Raw genomic sequence first — 19136 nt, forward strand, 5'->3', positions numbered from 1 at the left:
CATCTGAGTACAAAGAATAATGCTTCTAGAGGCTCTAACCTGAAAATGAGGCATATATAAATAAAGAATAGTGGCATAATTCATTAGATCATCTGCTTTTTCAGAGAACAGCACTGCACCAACTCCAGCTTTACCTTCAAAAACATCTGTCTGTATGTGAGTCTTTTTTTCTTATCCCTCTTTGCCCCTCGCCAGAACCTGCTAGTTTGGCTACACTGGTTACAGGATTTTGCCATCTTCCTATTACTTGATACAGTATTTACTGAAATTTAATGAATTGAAAACTTAAAAAATAAGGCAGGCTCTCCCATCAAGGAATTTGGAATCTGATAGAGGTATATGATTACAAATCACTCTGTTGTAAAACTTTATGGAAGTTAAAGTGAGAGAAATCACAACAGCAGCTAACATTTACTAAGTGCTAATACAAACACTGAAGAATTTACAAATATTTATATATTTTACGTGGATATATATATAACAGCATTATGAGATGAACTATTATCCACATTTTCTACAAAGGGACACTGAAACACAGAAGTACTTTTAGATAATTAGCTTTGTTATCGGGAAAGTGAAAAACAGCCAACATTTTAAATCGGCATATATCTACAGGCTATATTCCTAACCAGCACCCTAAAACTTCTCTACCTGAAATTAATTATAGCTTTAGAAAACAGGAAGGGTTATAAAGTTGATAAAAGAATGGGCCAGCAGTGCGGCAAAAGAACAAAAGGAACAAAATTACATAGATGGAAAAAAATTTAAAATAAGGGAAAACAGTATTAAACTGTGTACTTTGTAAGCACTCTATTTGATTCTCATACAGGTTAATCAGAGGGATCACCCTTGAGAATCCATGACACAGCAATCTCTAATGATGTCTATATTCTTGGAAAAGTGAAAGATTAATAGCACAGGAAAAGTATAAAAATTTCACTGGTGAAGAAATGGTATGGAAAACTTTTGTGGAAGGCATCAGTTCTCCCAAACTTTTAAATTTAAAATACACAATTCTTGTTTTTAACTCTTGTTAGCTTTAACTGATGATACATATTGCTTGGCATGAATAAGGACTCTGGCTTTGATCCCAGGAACAGGAAAAATTGTAGGCTATGGCCCCTCACCCACACAAGTTTACAGGTTAGAGTGTCAGAACACTCAAGATAACTAAGTAACTAGGTAGTGTGGTATATTAATTCCTCATATGAGTGACACAAGCTATAGAACGTTTGGGACAATCATTATCAGTGAAGACAGCTGAGATGAACTTAGGCTAACTCTCCCATTATTAATGGAGTAGAGTTCAAACAAGGACAGGTGGGTGGTACATCAGGAAAGGGGACATTTTGCCTAAAATAAGAATGAATGGGCTTACTTTGCATATGATTGTGAAAAGGTAGGAATTTGATCAAACAGGAGACTTGCAATGATAAAAGCAGTTGGCTAGGGAATGAAGGATCTATAATCTGAACCTGCAAAGCATGAACTTACAACGGTAAATACAATTAAATAAACGTGCTATTATTTGCTAGCATACCAGGAAAGCTCTGGCTCATGCCATTCACCACTATGGCCCCTTCAAATCAATGAAGTGCTTTTACTTCAACAATACAACAATTAATAATGGAAAATATGCATCATTTCAGGGATACAGCATTGCTTACATGTACTTAAACTGTCATCATGAGCCAAGCATGGAGTCACATGCCTGTAAATTCTAGTAGTTCCCCAGAGGCTGAGGTAGGAGCATCACAAGTTAAAAGCCAGCCTCAGAAATTTAGTGAGGCCTTAAGCAACTTTGCAAGATCCTATCTCAAAATAAAATAATAACAATAATAATAATAATAATATAAAAAAGCCAGGGAGGTGGCTCATTGGATAAGTACCCCTGGGTCCAATTTCTGGTACTAAAATCAAACAAACAAAAAGCATTGAAAGAAAGGCCATCATACTAAGTTTCTGAAAATTCAGTTTTTATTTAGATACACACACACAATTTAGAAGGAAAACTCCAATGTTCCTGTGTAAAAATAAATAATATTTAAAAGTGCAAAAGCTGAGGCTCCATCTCAAACTACTCAATCAGAACCTTTATGGAAGAGAGTCCAGGAAACCTAAAACCTAAAACAAAGTGTCTGCATAAAAGCTTGTCAAGTTTGGGAAACATTTGATCTGACCAAATGTGGGATCTGAAAACCAGTAAATGTATTCTCAAGTATCATTCTAAAACAATGAAGGTTGAAGGTCAAGGACAGTTCCTGAAATAAGTACATTAATGAAAAAAAAAACATTACTCATAATTTCAGGGTCCTCCTGAAGTCTAAAGGAGTTCCCTTAGTTTATTAACATCATCCACTATATTTGAAATTCAGACTACCAATACTTGAGCTATTTCAATGATTTTACTCTAGCCATGATGGATTTGAGCTGAGTCACATACCCATCCTGCAGCTCCTGTACCTAATGAGATTTGCTACTACACAGTTTACTCACAGTTCACCATGCGTTTTATTCTTTAATTAAATAACCAGGCTGGACTATTAACTAAAAAGTTCACATCTAGTAAAATACATTTTGTTCAGGCGAACTGACTTGACAGTCCAATAGTAAATTCTCAATCTATTTCTGAATCAATTGAAACTGCCAAACTTTTTAAGGGAAAATGTACTCAGAGTAATCTTTGATGTTGCTTGAAAATAAGATATTCAAGAGTCTGGGCTTTATGTAATTACTTTAATTGCATAATGTTTGGAGGGACAGCTACATTTACAAAAATTGAGAATTTTGTATTCATTCATGTAGTAGTATACATAGTACTCAGTCTCAAATGCTTCAAATCCAGTTGAGGAAGAAATCCTAAAATTGTATTAATAATTAAACTGATGCCAGCAATGTGTTTTTATACTGAGATAGTCACCACTCCTGGTAACTCTTATTTCCAACCATCTAATAACTACTGTAAAGAGAGCACTTTATATGAGGTTTTAATATATCTTATTTCAAAGTCTCACAATCAGATCCTAAGGAAGATGTTAAACAAATCCCATTCTTATAACCAAGTTAACTCTCTTAAATCCATTTTACTATTAATCCAAAATGGCATCAAACCAGAAAATGGCACTGATTCCCCCCCACCCCCTTGCAAAGGTTTAGGTTGAGGTAACTTTCATGAGCAAAAACAATGTTACAAATTATGAAAACAATTTTGAATTTCTAAGTTGAAAAGCAACTCTATTCCCTATGTATAAATAAGAACAATGACACATCTAATAAGTGGAAAAATTTTTAAAAAAAGGATGCTGGATTTTAAATTCCATGTGTATCCTTTGCCTTATAACATGCTCAGTTACAAAGATAAGTATCCATATCATGATTGCATATGGATGTTGATTAATTTAGACTTCCAGTATCTTCTAAGTCAGGGTTCTGTCATGAAGCTTTCTGTTACTGTGACAAAATATCAGATAAACAACTTTAAGGAAGTAAGGATTGTTTTGGTTCATATTACAGAGGTTTTGGGCTATGGTTGCTTGGCCCCGTTACCTTTGGGCCTATTGTGAGGCAGTACATCATGGCAGGGAATACACCAGGAGCAAGACTGCTCTCAACATGCTTGCCAAGAAGCAAAATGGGAAAAACATCCCAGAGTCTCAATATTCCCATTAAAGGTGTGCCTCTGAAGACCTAAATTCCTTCCACTAAATTCTACCTCATAAAAGGTTCCAAAGCCTCCCAAATGGGCCATAAGGTGGGGCCCAGGCCTTCAAGACACGAAACTTTGAGGTCAAAAACTTTTTTGTAGAGGGACATAGGCTTTGCAGACCAAATTAAGTCTGTGTGGCAGGAACATGAATTCTGTTATTTCAGTATGAGAGCAGAAGAAGACCACACACAACAAACAGGAGTAGATGAGTTTCAACAAAATTTCATAGCAAACCAGGCCTCAACCTATGTTTGGCCACTGGTCCATGGTTTAACAAGCCTTATCCTGTCACTGTTTCAAATTTTAAATAATTATTTCATAAGTCTCAAGATGACCATGATAAAACTAAAAAGAAAACTCACAAATATTCATCTATAATTGAGGATTTCAACACCCCCTTCTTTGCCAATTACTCAAGAGACCAGAATGAGTGGAGGTAATGGTTTCTAAATTGGTCACAGAAAAGGCAACAGAAAAACATAATTAACTAATAACTGATAAAAACCACAGGAACAAAAGGTGACAAGAAGCAAGACTCTGTAAATTTGAATGTTAATAAATTTCTTATAATACATAAGCAATACCTAAATAATGCACTAACCATCTCTATAAAATTACACAACTATATAAATCACTATATTTACATATACTGTATATGCTAAATCATATGTAATATCTCCCAAAGTTACATGTAGTATACTTTATAAGCATTTACAGAAGTTTGAAGGAGATTTTGTAATTATAGACTGTTGTTATCATATGTGCTGGTATTGGGATGTAAATTCCAAAAATGTGTCTTCCTCATAATGAGTAATATTTTTAATCTTTTTAAAATAAAAAAGTATAAATTTATGTGAGAGTTACACATCTATATAAGAGCACAGAAGAACTAAAAAACTATACACCTAACTTACCTGCTTAATCTCTCCCAGGAAAAGATGTGGGAGTTGAGATGATGAGGCCGGGGCGGGGGGGGGGGGGGGGGGGAATTAGGGCATAAAGTTGAACAAGGTAAAAAATTTGAGGCCAGATTCTAAAAGGCTATGGATACTCCGTTAAAAGAGTCTATACCCTGCCACAGATTCCTCTTCTAGGATTTCATGGGTACTATATATCAATAACACCAATGAAATCAATATCTTGATTGGTAATTTTCAATTTGCAAGGGATGAGGTATCTCTAAATGACAATCAACAAAGGAGTCTGTATTTGTCTGGCTGGCCTGGAAGGAAGCTGTATATCCCCATGTGTCTAAGTCTGGCAGAACTCAGCAAAGGCAAATCTGTTTTAGAGCCTTTAGTTAAACTCTTTCCCTAAAAGCAGATATCCACTCTATGTTTTTACCCCCCATCCCACCCCACTTGGTTCTAATAGTATAAAATTTGCTACTTCAGCTCAGACAGGAGAGTTTACCAACTATTACATTTGATTTCCAAAACAATTATTAAAAAAGCAAGCATCCCAGGTAGCAGTATTCCCATTTAACAGATAACCAAGGTCTAGTGAAATGATTTGCCAAATAGTATGATTTGAATCTGACAACAGTATTTGCATCAGCAAAAAATAATTATTGAGCAATTGGTTTATGCCAAGCACTGTGCTAAGTGCTTTTATCAGTCAGTTCATTAAGTTGCTAAAGTAATTCTGAGGCAGATTAAGGCCCATTTATAGATAAGGAAATGCTGGCTTAAAGAAATTAAATTACCTATCCAAGAAGATATTTTTGACAGTCATAAGACGATCACCTATAATAATATATGCCTCTTGTATTTCAGAATACAATAAGTAAATATAAAAAAATCATGTAAATAATTTGAATTGGACATATGAACCAAGAAAACTATTTGACAGAAAAAGATTTCTAAAGGTAGGATTACATTCTATGGTTTAAGGGAAGAATTGCCAACTGAATACAAAAAACTCAGATTTTTTTTTTTAGAAATTATTTCCCCCCTCAATTCAGTCCTGATCCTATAACCGCACTAGTAATTTACTGATCATTCTGGAACTTAAAAAAAAATGTCTTTCAATAATACACTTATATCAAATGCATAATTCATAAAGTCCAATTGTACTAAATATTTCTATGCAAAAAGCGTGCCAAAATAGTTTTTTTTAAAATACATTTAAATTCGAAATGTAGATATTAACTCTAGTCATTTAAGTATACTTGTCTAATAAGATTAGATGATATAGATAAATATTTCCATAACCAACCACTAGGAAGTGATGATGCAGCTCAATTCAGAAAAGAATTGAATTCATCTATCCTTGGCCCATTTCCCTAGTCTTAATACCTAGCCCTGATAATTCGCTTAGTAGTATAACCAGTAAAGATACATGCTTATCTTAAAACTTGTAATTTATGTTTGGGTTGCAACAAAAGGTGGATGAGAGATAAAGAGAAGAGAAAAATAATTTAGATTATTGAGGAGAGAACTGTGTGTCTAGTGGCTTACTTAGTTTCTGGTTAAATATGACTCACCTCATATTATTATACAAACAACCCTTTCCCTCAATTCTCTTGTTAAATGGAGATATCATTTAACTAATTTCCATCTCAAAAGGAATGTCCTCAAAAGAATAATACATAAATGAAAATGCAGTAAAAAGAAAAAAAAGACAACAAAAGATCTGGAACTGGGGTTTTGGTTCTCAATCCCTTGATGAACTGCAATATGATTTGAGCAAAAAATATATTTCTGGGCTTCAGTTGTTTTATAAGAAAATTAAGTCTTGAGGGTACATTAAATGATTTCATAGGTTCCTTAAAACACCAAAATTTCTACTACTAAGTCTTAATAGAATGTAGTTCCCAAAAAAAAAACAAAGTTTAATACATAATGTTGAAAATCAATTCTAATAAAATTCTTAGGATTATAGAAATATACCCTTGACAATAGAAGACACCAACATTATTAATTGTTCTGAGTATATTTACACACTGAGATATTTTAATATTTAAAAGTATATTAGGTCTCTATGGCCTTAGGTAACCATGATTGTCTCCAAACACATATTTATGATTATCCTAACAATATATTAATCTGAAAATATTCTGTAATACATTCTCAACATCTCCCCAAAATGTATTTCAATATCCTCTAGTTTTAATGGTCAAAGAGATTTGGGATAAAATGTGTTTCTAACATCAATGTTGATTGCCTTTTCAGAAGAAATTATTTGTGCTCTTTATATTTTTCATGGGGTCATCATTACATTATACACAAAAATTCTAAAATTTATGAGGATAACAAAACATTTTATCAGGAATATCTATTAATCTCGTAATATTTTAAGCATTCACAGTTCCATTTCCTGGAAAACACGGGTCATTTATCAAACAAACTAGAACACTGATATATATTTTTAAAACCATTAAAATTTTGAGATTTTAAAAAGTATAAAGTTACCAGTAACTGGAATGATAAAGAGTTGAGATTAAAATTTCCAATAATCTACCAAATATTAAAATATTCTGTGATGTTGTCAGATGTACTTTGTTTGTAAACATGATATAATTTTTAATACCTTTATTTTCTTCATTTATTTACTTTTTATGTGCTGCTAAGGAATCAAACATGATGTCATTTTTAATATCTTTATTTTATTCATTTATTTACTTTTTATGTGGTGCTAAGGAATCAAACCCAGTGCCTTGCTCGTGGTAGGCAAGCACTATACCACTGAGCCACAACCCCAGCCCTGTCAGATATATTTTTAATTTGGAACTAAAAAAGTAAACTTGTCATTGCCTAGGAAAAATTAAGGGGAAAAACACTGATATCCTCCCAACTGCTATACTGCTCTTGCAAATCCAAAATGACAGGGAGAATGGAACTGAGTCAAATGAATATATCCAAATCAGAGAACATAAGGATTTTAAATATTTATTTTAAAAGTATCATTAAGTGAGAAAAATAATTGGCATTTTCCTTTGAAAACAAAATGTCATTCAGAAAAAATATATTGTATAACTACTGTTATTATATCAAGGGTCTTAAAGTAAAATTATTTGAGTGGCAGAATCTAAAACATCAAAGTTAAATTTTCAGATTCAGTTAAAAAAGGAATCAACAGTAAGACATACTAAAGAACTAAAAACCAATCTAATAATAGTGCCTGACTATATTCTCTAGTATCATTCTTAATATTTTCTAATACAAGGCTTCATGATCACAAATTGATACAATCAAAATAATACAGTAGGGCTAGTGTTGAGCTCATTCATGATCCTCCTGTCTCAGCCTCCCAAGGCACTGGAATTACAGGCATATGCTACCATACCTGTCATGCTTTTTTAAAATTACAATGATGTTTGTTATTAACTTTTATACCTTATGTCAGGAATTTTAAGTGTTAACCTTTTTAGAGCTTGATTTAACATTTGTTTCTTCAACTTAAAATATGTTATAGCCCATGCACATAGATCTGATGCATGGTAATTATAAGTACGCATATTTAAAAACATTTAAGATCTTGAAATAGTGGTGCACATCTGTAATCCCAGCTACTATGGGAGGCCAGGGTAAGAGGACTGTAATTTCAGGGCCAGCCTCACAACTGAATTGGACCCACTCTCAAAATGAAATAAAATACAATGGGTGGTGGATGTAGCTCAATGGCAGAGTGCTTGCCTCACATGCATGTGGTTCTGGGTTCAGTCCCTACTACTGCATAAGAAAAAAAAACTTTTTGAGCTCTGACTTGAGATAACCATTGATGAATAAAACCAACATAGTGATAAAATAGCTTTTCTGATTTAAAAAGTTTTCAGAGCAAAGATCAACTGTCTCCATGTGATCTCCATGAACTTCTGAGTTGCCAGAATGAAGGATGATTTGCCAGGTGTTGGTACACAGTAATCACAGTCATGGCCATGTGGAAAAGCAAGGCTGCTTCAAAAAGAAATAACAAACTTATTTCCAAGATGTGTTAAATGACCAGTATATGATCTTAGTGTAGCTGTGACTATAGAGTTGTTACAAAAAGTCTTCATGGAGGGAGTCGGATTGAGGTATATCCTAAAAGATTTGGATAACAGAAAGAGCAAGGATGATAATTAATAGAGGGACCATAAAGAACTCTAAATTTGTTGCTCTCTTTTAGGTTATATTGCCCTTAGGCTGGAAAGTTTCTTGAGTCTGGAAAGTGTAATAATATGTGTCAATTTTGGGGAGATTATTAGAGTTTTTAGATGATGGACTTGAAGTAAGCCTTATCTTGAAGGCAGTGGACCATCAACAGTTGAGCTCATTAATCACATCTGATCATCTGTTGGCCAAATGTGTTTCACGCTCTTTTGAGTTACTTATATTTCCTAACCCTAACAGGGTAACTGTGCTTCAACATGTTTGGCAAGTCATTTAAACACTCTGAAACTTAGTTTACTTATTTGTATGAATGGTAAAATAATTACCTGCCAGTCTTGTGGGTAAACGACACAGTATAGAGTGCAATGCTTAATAAATAATAGATTTTCTGGAAACATGAATTTATCTCCTTTTTTCAAGATTCTTCATTTTAATATTTTTAATTGCTTAATTATTTTTGCTCCCAAATGTATAATGATTTTATGATGTTGATATTAACATAGATGTTGTGATCTAAACATGAGATAGCATATTTTAAGGAAATCTTGTTCATTAAAATCAGTGTTTTAGTTTACCTTTCTTGATAATGGGAAATGTAATCTGATTCAGTTGTCAATTATGAGATTGAGACATTTCCAGTTTGTAACTGCTATATTAACAGTTAGAAATGGTAATTTCATGAGAGTCACCCTAATTAAACTTGGGACATCACCTGGTAGGCCAGTGGATACTTAAAATACTTATTTTTTAATTTCCTTTTTGCTCTTAAAGGTCCTGATAAATTCAGTGCCTTTCTATTTTTTAATGATGAAGACAATGCTGTTACTGAGGCAATAAATGACAAAAAGGTGGTTTAAGTACTAATATGTTGTCAATACATACCTCTACCGCAATGTTAGCAGATATTGTTAAAAAAAAAAAAATCTCTCTTCCATTTTGAAATAAATTCTGCTTAGTTTTATTCCTGGGAAACCAGTACCATTTTTATCTATTTTCCACAGATACACACACACACACACCTGTATGTGTGTGTGTGTGTAAATAGAAGTACAGAATAATCATGATCATGACTGTAGGGTTTTACTATCGAATGGCCTGCACTTGTCATAAATCTCTACTCACCTATTGGATTTACACTCAGTATCTGCTCATTTTCTACATTCATTTTTATACTGGTTTTTCATTTCACTTGCACTGATTCAACAAATTACCAAATAGAAGACTTCCTTTAGAATCTATTTTTTAAAACACAAAATTTTAACATGTTCTAAACTGATAAAACTAATGTAAATCCATCATATTTAAGAACATGGTAAAAAATTACATAATTCTATTTTGGGGGATCACTGACGACTGAATTCAGGGGTACTCAACCACATCTTCAGCCATATTTTGTATTGTTTTTTTAGAGACATGGCCTCACTGAGTTGCTTTGTGCCTTTCTTTGCCTGAGGCTGGTTTTGAGCTTGTGGTCCTCCTGCCTCAGCTTCCTGAGCCACTGGGATTACAGGCACACACCACTGTGACAGGCTCAGTTCTATTTTTAAGAGTTCAATTTATACTCCAACAAAGCAGGAATAAGTTAATTAACATTTGATTCAAATTTTCTTGACAAGTTTAACTATATGAAATACCACAAGATTTCAGTATGTGGCACCCTTGAAACTTGGAATTAAAACATACATTTTCTGTATGTATATATTTCAAGTTAAGGACATACACATATCCCAAATCTTTTAAGGATACCAAGCCCCCAAATCTGATGTTTACATACACACACATATATAAATATGGGCAAGCTCTCTACCAATTACTTATAAGAACTACTCATTATTTTAAAGAAAGACTTTAAAATTTTGTTTCTTGGGAATGTATTTTAAAATATATTGCCATATGTCAAAACTGAAGTAAGATTTCAGAATCTCTGGATATTTTTTTATAAAGTAGTTTAAAGTACATAAGTGTTCTATACTGTTTAAGTCATAAATTCTGGATATAAGTTCTTTCAGTAATTTACAGTGATTACAGCTGCAGTGTGCTTATCTTTCAAAATAAAATGCAAAATTAGTGAAAAACTAACTTCAGAAAAAAATTTTTTTTTCATATACAATGACTTGCTGTTAGATGTCATTTTAGGATAAAATGATATATGATGCCTTTAGGAACACAAAGATGAGCTGACTTTTGAATTCCTCAATACTTCTTAAGTCCATAGCTCTTTTCTCAAAATAAGAGGCTATGAAATTGTGACACCAACACAAATACAGAGTATGCTAAAGTTATAAACATAGGGTAATCCTTAGTGTAAGATGCTATCATATAGATTCAGAAATTAAGAAAACAGAAATATCATTATCCAAGTCTATTCACAATAAATTGGCATATGTGATTCTATATAATCACTCTGCATTATAATTCCAACCAACTCTGGATTTAGGAAAAAAAAAATGAATCTTATAATATGCATAAGAGGGCTGCGGTCGTAGCTCAGAGTGCTTACCTAGCACATGTGAGGCACTAGGTACCATATTCAGCACCACAGAAAAATAAATAAAGGTATTGTGTCCGGCAACAACTAAAAATATTTTTTTAAAATGCATGTACAGTGATTCAAACACATATGAATAAAAATAATTTGTAAACAAAAACATTTAGCCCTTTCCATGTCTAAGAATGCCACACACTGTTTAATTTCAGTATATTATAGGAAAGGGATAATGTGTTACATCTGTCATATAATATATGTTGAGTTTTTTTAAACTAAAGTTATATTTTAAAGTGTTTCACTCTCGATGCAAATATAATCTATAAGAGTTTTTCCTACAGAACCTTAGAAAGAAAATGATTATAACCGAAGCTCATAAAGCCTTTATATTTCAAAATCATTTTACATTCTTCATTTTATGCACCTCACAGGACAATTTTGAGGTAGTTTATTCTGCTTTGCACACAATTAAACAGATTGATAGAAGGTAGGTTATCAGGTCAAGGAGAGACAGCTGCTCAATGGAATAACCAAGGTTAGAATTCAGACCTAATAAATGAAGTAAAACATTTTACAATATTCTACATGAAAATTCTTTTTAGGGTTAATAGAGAGAAGCTTATTAAAGCATAGACTTCTATTGTTAAATCAAAATTTTAAGTACTGCTTATTGAACAATAAAATTATTTAAAAATATTATACAGAAGGCATTGAGTTAGACAAATAAAATTATCAGATTTTGCTTATTATCTATAACTTACTAAATTTGTTTTTATTAAGTAATCACAAAAAGTAGTATCTGTAGACAATGATAACCTTATGAAGAAATCAAGAATTCAGCCACATATTTGGTACAGCAAAGTAGTTGAAAGGATAAAGATTAAAACATTTTTACATAAAAAAGTAAAAATAAATAAAAAAGAAAGGATAAAAAATCCCACATTTCCACTCTTCAAAGTAGATTTTTTTTCTATTTAACAATCTTAAAATATTCTCAACTTCAAATTAAGAAAATGTGTAGGGGGAAAAAAACCCTAAACCCTAGTTCTTTCATACTAATCAATAAAAGTTAATTTTCAATGAGGAAACAAGAGATGGGAAACATTAAGTTGGAAAATATAAAGGCTGAAATTGAATATTTTTTTCTCCAATGTTCTTCCTGAAATTTATCGGATAAATTACTCTGCCATTTTGGAAGTCATTTTTTTTAAATCGAAAATTACTTCTTTTTTAAAATAGAAAATTACTTTTTTGCATTCCCTGGCTCCAATCATCCTTATCAGCAACATAAAATTACCCAGAAACACTCTAGGAGTGTAACGCAAAAGATTGCGTTATAGAAATTATCCAAGTAGCACTTACTTTTGAATTCCTATTTTCCCTTGACATTTACTACTACATAAGAACAAACTATATTAAAAGACACCTACTGAGATTCTTAGGAATTAAATTAACCTATAATGAAGTGACATTAAAGCCATGCCTAATAATAGTTAAATTTAGAACATATCTGCTGTGGTCACTTTTTTAAAAGGTATAGGGCGGCATCCCAAATAGTACCCCTTTAACAAAAACACTAAATTTCTGGAAAGCAACAGTAACAATTTAAAGTTAAAAACAGGTGGCAACGTTTCATCCTGCCCATCCTGACGCACACCGAGCTGCATTTTTAATCACCTGTGGATCCTATTGATGCTGCTTAGGCAGCCGGTTGGCACACGGGCATGGGGGCGTTGGGAGACACGACGACTGCAGAGCGCTCGAAGCTCTTAAAAAAAACGTGCATCCTACAGAACTGACATATGCAGCACAACAAGAACCCCTTGCGTCCTGTTTCTTTGAGATTATATTTAATTTATGGAGACGCTTTTCCAGTGGAGGGACACAGCACAATCAGGGAAGGCCTGGGTGGTGGGCACGTGTCTGACTCCCCCTGCACCTGCTGCAATGCAGCCGCGTGTCCGGACCCCCAGGGACCCCCGCCCCGCGGCTCCCGGGAGGTGCCTGGGCTTCTCTGGGGGAAGCAGAAAAGTGGGGACGGTGTAGACCCTCCTCCCAGAATTTCGGCCTCGCGGAAACACACTTCGATCCGTCTCCAAAATTAAAACTCTGCTGCAAATATAAATTCTTGATTCAAATATAATCTGCATCCCCGACCAAGCGCCCACGCCCACAAGCGCCTGGTAGGTGGGGAGGGGTCTGGGGGGAAGGGGAACCGCCAGGCCCCTGCAGCACAGGGCCCGTTTTGGATCAGGTGGCGCGCCCCGCCCGCCAGGACACGCCCCTTTCCCCTCCCCAGGCGTGGTGTCCTCCGAGGAGGCGCCAGGACGGGGTCAGAGGGCACGGCCTTCCCGAGCCTGCCGGCGCTGCCCAACATACTAACCCCTCAGTCCCACCGCCACTCGCCCATGCCGGCGGGTTTGGAGGGGCCGAGAGTCCTGTCCACCGCCAGGCCAGGACCCTGCCAGGGCCTCCAGGCCCCGCCCCCTCCCCAGGTGCGGTGGCCTCCGAGGAGGGGCTGGGACTGGGGGAGAGGGCAGGGTCTTCCTGAGCCTACCAGCCGGGCCCACTGCACGGACCCTTCAGCCTGGCCGCCACTCGCCCAGGTACCTGGTCCTCAGCCTCGGCTGCCGCTTCGGGCCACCCAGGCCCCTCTCGCAGCTTTTGTATTCTTCTACCCAGTCACAGCGGCGTTGATTGGCCAAGACATAGCGGTCCTCTGGCCAATCATAGCTGCGGAGCTCGAGAGCTCCTGGGAATGGGGGGGGAGGGGCACAGCGGGGCACCTGCGCTTTTGGCTCCTTGCAGTGGAGGCACTCGGAGTCCGGCAGCTCGGAGTTGCTGGGACACTTGTCTGGATGAAACCTGGGCAGAACCTGGGATGGGAGCTAGGACAAGGCCGCCTTGCCCCAGCTCACCCCTTCTCTCCAGGAGGCCTTCACCAGACTCAGCTGAAGCCAGGGCTTTGGGCTTCCCGAGGGCCCTAATTCGTTCCAGACCGCCTCAGGGGCATAACCCCAACTCTGCAGTTCCTTCTCTCAGTGGCCCATGCTCACTCCTTGGCTGTGTGAAGTTCCCGTGCTAAGAAGTTTCTCTTTGTGAATATCCGCAACCGTTTGATATAGAAATAGTTGCCATTTCACAGATAAAGAGACTAAAACAAGCTTTGAAGTTCCTTTGCAAACTAGGCAGGTTGCTGGAATTCAAATGCACACATATGGAATTTCAAGGCTGTGGTTCTCAACCATGCAGGCGGTTTTTCTATTGAAACAGTCTCCTGTGGCTGGTCTCTGTGACTTTTCCTCACAAGCTGTCTGAATAACAATATTTGAGTGGTGTGTTGGTCTCTCCAAAACTAACTGCCTCCTCCCCTACCAGCTGGCTCTTTCTCCTGTCTTCAAACCTCACTATGCCTACATATCACCTCTAGTACTACTATTTCTCTGCACCAAATCAAACGCCCTTCACTAGTTTCTCATCAATTTCTGGAGTGTCAGAACCTCAGCTAAACTTTCAAGAACCCCAGTGTGGTTGAAGGCTTTCTGGCCATGTCTCTATGCTCTTTGCAGCACATACCCACCTTGACTCCAACCCACTGGCATCAGACACAGCTACACATGCTTCCCCATTTCTTTATCATATCACCTTGAAATGCGTCTGTCCTACTCCGTTTCTACCTGGTGCAATCCTATCCATGCCCCATGCCGCACCCACTTAGTCTTTATTTTGCCTCATAATTTCCATGGTCTGTTTTCCTGTTCCCTGATTTCTCCCAGTACCAGAGGCCCTGATCAAATTTTACCTAGCGTTATTTTATATGAGTCCCTGTCTGAACTCTTCTCCGTAACAAACAAGAATGTAACCTTGCTGAGGACGAGATTTGTCTCACTCATTACTGTTGTGGTGCCTAAGAAACTGCCTCATCAACTTAATGCACCCATGCAACGAATGCATCTTGATACGAGTTCATAAAGGTTCTCAGCAGTTGGTAGTCTTCCCCATCATTCAGAAAAGGGCGTCTGGATCAGCCTCGTGGGTCATGTTTGCATGTGAAGATCACAGCTTCCCACTCGGTTTCATGATCTTTTTCATCCTCTGCAGCCAGCCTTTCTCTTCTGTCTCATTTCCATGAGAGGCTCTTTTTCCCCCAACCCTCTTTTTTTCATGTTTTTCCTTCTCACTTGATTTCATTTCTTGACCCTTTCCTTCTTCCTTCCTGTGATCAACCTCTTCTTAAAGCCCTTCTAGGAGCGTTCACTTCCATGCTCATTGAGCACATTTACTAAGTACCAGTGCCATAGCCATGCTGTGTTGGGCGGATATCCTAAGATTTATTATATAACAATAGGATATAGATACCATTTTTAAAAGAACATCCAAAAAACTCTGTTTTAGCAAATCGACCCAAGAAGAACTCATAAGGGAGTAAGAGGTTCGCAGCACTACTCATGATGCCTGGCATCCTGGGACCCATCTTAGGGTACAGACGACCACTCAGGCCAAATAGTCAGGAGATGGGGTTCTAGTTCCAACTTCCCCTCTAACATTCTCTAACAACTTCAGCCCCTCTCAGGTGTCTGTTTCTGCACCAGTAAAATTCAGAAATGGGGTTAGGCCAATAGTCCCCAAGGTATTTTTCCAAAGAACACAAATTTTGCAGAAATTTAACAGATATCATGGAAAAATGGGGTAGGGATTGTTCCATGGCCAAAATCTTGGGGAAACCTCTTTCAACAAACTTAAAACTTTCTTTTCCCCTAACTCTTCACAATACCTTTATTAAACTATGCACCTTAAGACTCTTGGGGGACAAGGTAGGAAACTTAATGTGTTGAATGGTAATTCTCTTTTTAATTATAGAAATTATTTCCAGAAGCCATTTCTGTGCATATTGGAGACAATATAGACAGATATATCAGAAGATTTTGAACAAGGAATAATCTACAAACCTATTTCTCCTTTCTAAAGCCTGATCGAAACTAACAATTTAGAAAATTTCAATGTGTCCAAGATATGGGAGGAACAAAAGAAGAAAAAACTTTCTAAAACTGAGTAAACCAGTGTGAGAAACATATTTTTGAGTAGAAGAATTTTGCAGGTGACACTGAATTTTAAGCAGGAATCTTGGAGAATAATGTTATTCTCAAATACAGAAGAATTAACAAAAAAGAGGAAAATATATAAAAATACACTTAGAAATGTCATTTTTCTAAAGAATTCTTAGCCAAATGGATATTTAATAGGAGAGATAAATTTGATGGACTTTAACCTTAAATACCTGGGCTAATTTAAAATGCAATGTCAGTCCATATTTTGATGTGTTAAACTGATTTCTCAATGGTTCTGTTGAAAGTCAAAAAGGAAACAAAATTAGTTTAAACCATTAATTTGGCAATTAGGGGTAAAATTCATTTGGTTAGCAGAGATACACAAAGCAATGTAGTGAAACATCCTCAAAAACATGTTCCAACTTAAAAACATGCATGTTATTTATATATGTATGTATTCCAATAGAAGGATATATGTGCATTATATATGTGTGTGAAATATGTGTTTGTACACATACAGATGTCATGGACATGCACTGGGACTTAAGAGGTTAAGCAGCTTATAATTTGAAATGGTGATTTTAAAATACTTTAAAGCATAAAGGGGCTTATGTCAATAGGAAGGAAAAGACAGTGTCTAGGGTATGCAAACTGCTATTCTCTTTGGTTGTTGAGTCAATATGTAGGCAAAGCTTTCATGTGGAACATAGTGCAAACATCAAACAAAGTGATTACTCCTTGGTTTGCCTTTGGACTGTACTATTGTCAGGGTTAAGAGAACAGATTCTCCACACCCAGGGTTATTTTATGAGTCTTAATTATGAACCCCTGAGGAACTCAGTGGAGCCTGGGGTTACTGGAGATGATGTCTTGCTTGGCATATTTATCATCTACAAATCATCTGCTATAAATATACCTCAGCAGGCTCATCATCAGGCTGGCTCAGGAACCTGTGATTTATGAAGGTTACAGGAAACAGTGTGAAGGCTGAAGCACTTAAGGGTAGCTTTCTTTTCTGACCCAGCCCTGCACTCTACTTGAATAGAAATGATCCAGAGAATGAGTGCTCTTTAGCATTTAGAATTAAGCCTTTTAAAATTCCCTTTGGATGTTATTCTTACATCACTGAGTTTTGACATTTAAGAATTTATAAGAAACATCAAAATCACTATGTTAAAGGATAATGTGAGAAAACACTAAAGGTAAAATAGAAGCATATTTAAACCTTACTTTTCTTTCCTTTTTTTAAAGTACAAACTGTGCAAAGCATTTTCTCTCAATTTTTATTACACATCTATCATTAGTCTGTGTTTTTCTCTGGATAAAATCACAGAACTGACCAAAATGTTTTGGAGATACCATGATTCCAATCTCTGGAAGTTGAAATAAATAAAATGTGTTTCTTCTTTGTATTGCTGAATGTTCTTTGTTTTTGAAGAAAAATGTGTTTGTTTTACAGAGTTTGGATTTTGCCTTGAACATATAAACAATATTTTCTTTGCACATTTGTTTCAATAAATAAAAATTGTTTTAATGAACCAAAAATGACACAAAACAAAAATGCCACCCAAGTTTCTCTCACTGGTGATTTGTTCCTGCAAATACTCTTAAAGCCAACTGGGGAATGATTAACGTTTCCCTTACAGGGTTTTTCTTTAAACACTTATCCTAGAAGAGAAAGCCTTGAAGAGGGTCATTCTATTAACATGTATTAAGAAGTAAAGGGCCAATTTTAATATTTCAAACCACTCTGTTGTTTTCACTCAGCTGTTGTTACTCTAACATTTTAATAAAATATCTTGTTCTTGGCTACATAATCGCCCCAGGGGAGAGGAATAAAAGAGGAATAAAAATGCAGAAGAGTGAGGAGACAAAATGATGGGAAATTGCTTTATTCAACTTTATCTGTGACTCAAGCAACTCACCCTTAGGAAGACTCCACACTTGAAGTGAATTACCCTTTATGGTCTCCTCCCACACATCACTGCACTGTTTTAGCGTTTGTTTTGCAAACCACCAACTGAGTCTACAAGTAGAGACATAGTAAGGAGTCCAATGATATTTTTGCAGTCCCTATATTTGAAGCTAGTTCAGCAAATACTTCAAGAGCCTACAGTTTAGGAGGCTAAACAAATAAATAATAAAATATGGGGGGGGGCGGTGGAAATTTATATTTTCCTTCCCTCTTACATGGAGAATCAGGTCCTTCTCTTGGTGTTCCCGGGTTTCTTCCCACTGGTTCCTCAAGCTTGTTACTAGGGAAACTTGAAAAAGAAAAAGATACATTAAGACCACAAAACAAAACAAAAGTTTTGATGTCACAACCAGGATCCCATTGCTATGCAAAAATCAATGCAAGATTCCCAGCCTAGGTCGCTTCACCACAGTCCCTACAAAGCCTGTACCGAACCTGAACAAATAAGATGTTAATTGCAGACTTGCTGAGAAAAGCTACCATTGTTCCAGGCCGAGACGCACAGCAATGGAAGCTGCGATATGGGCCCCTCTGCTGTGGACTGGATCAATTCTGAATCCTGACACTGAAATGCCAGCTCTCCCGCTGCGCAAGGTACACGCTGAAAGACACGAGGAGGAAGATGGTCAAGTCCAGCGTTTACTTCCCACCCTTCAGAGGCGCCTTCCCATTCGCCATAGGCCCCCCACCAAACCCCACCTGCCTCACAGTTTCTCTTACAGTTTGTCGCCGCCAGCACCAGCGTAGGAACCAAGGACGCAAAACCCTCACAGACACAGAAACCACCGCTTTGGCACGTGCCTGGGTTTCAGTAGTGGCCACCTGCAGG

This window comes from Marmota flaviventris, chromosome 14 (assembly GCF_047511675.1).
Source record: "Marmota flaviventris isolate mMarFla1 chromosome 14, mMarFla1.hap1, whole genome shotgun sequence".
Classification (NCBI taxonomy): domain Eukaryota; kingdom Metazoa; phylum Chordata; class Mammalia; order Rodentia; family Sciuridae; genus Marmota; species Marmota flaviventris.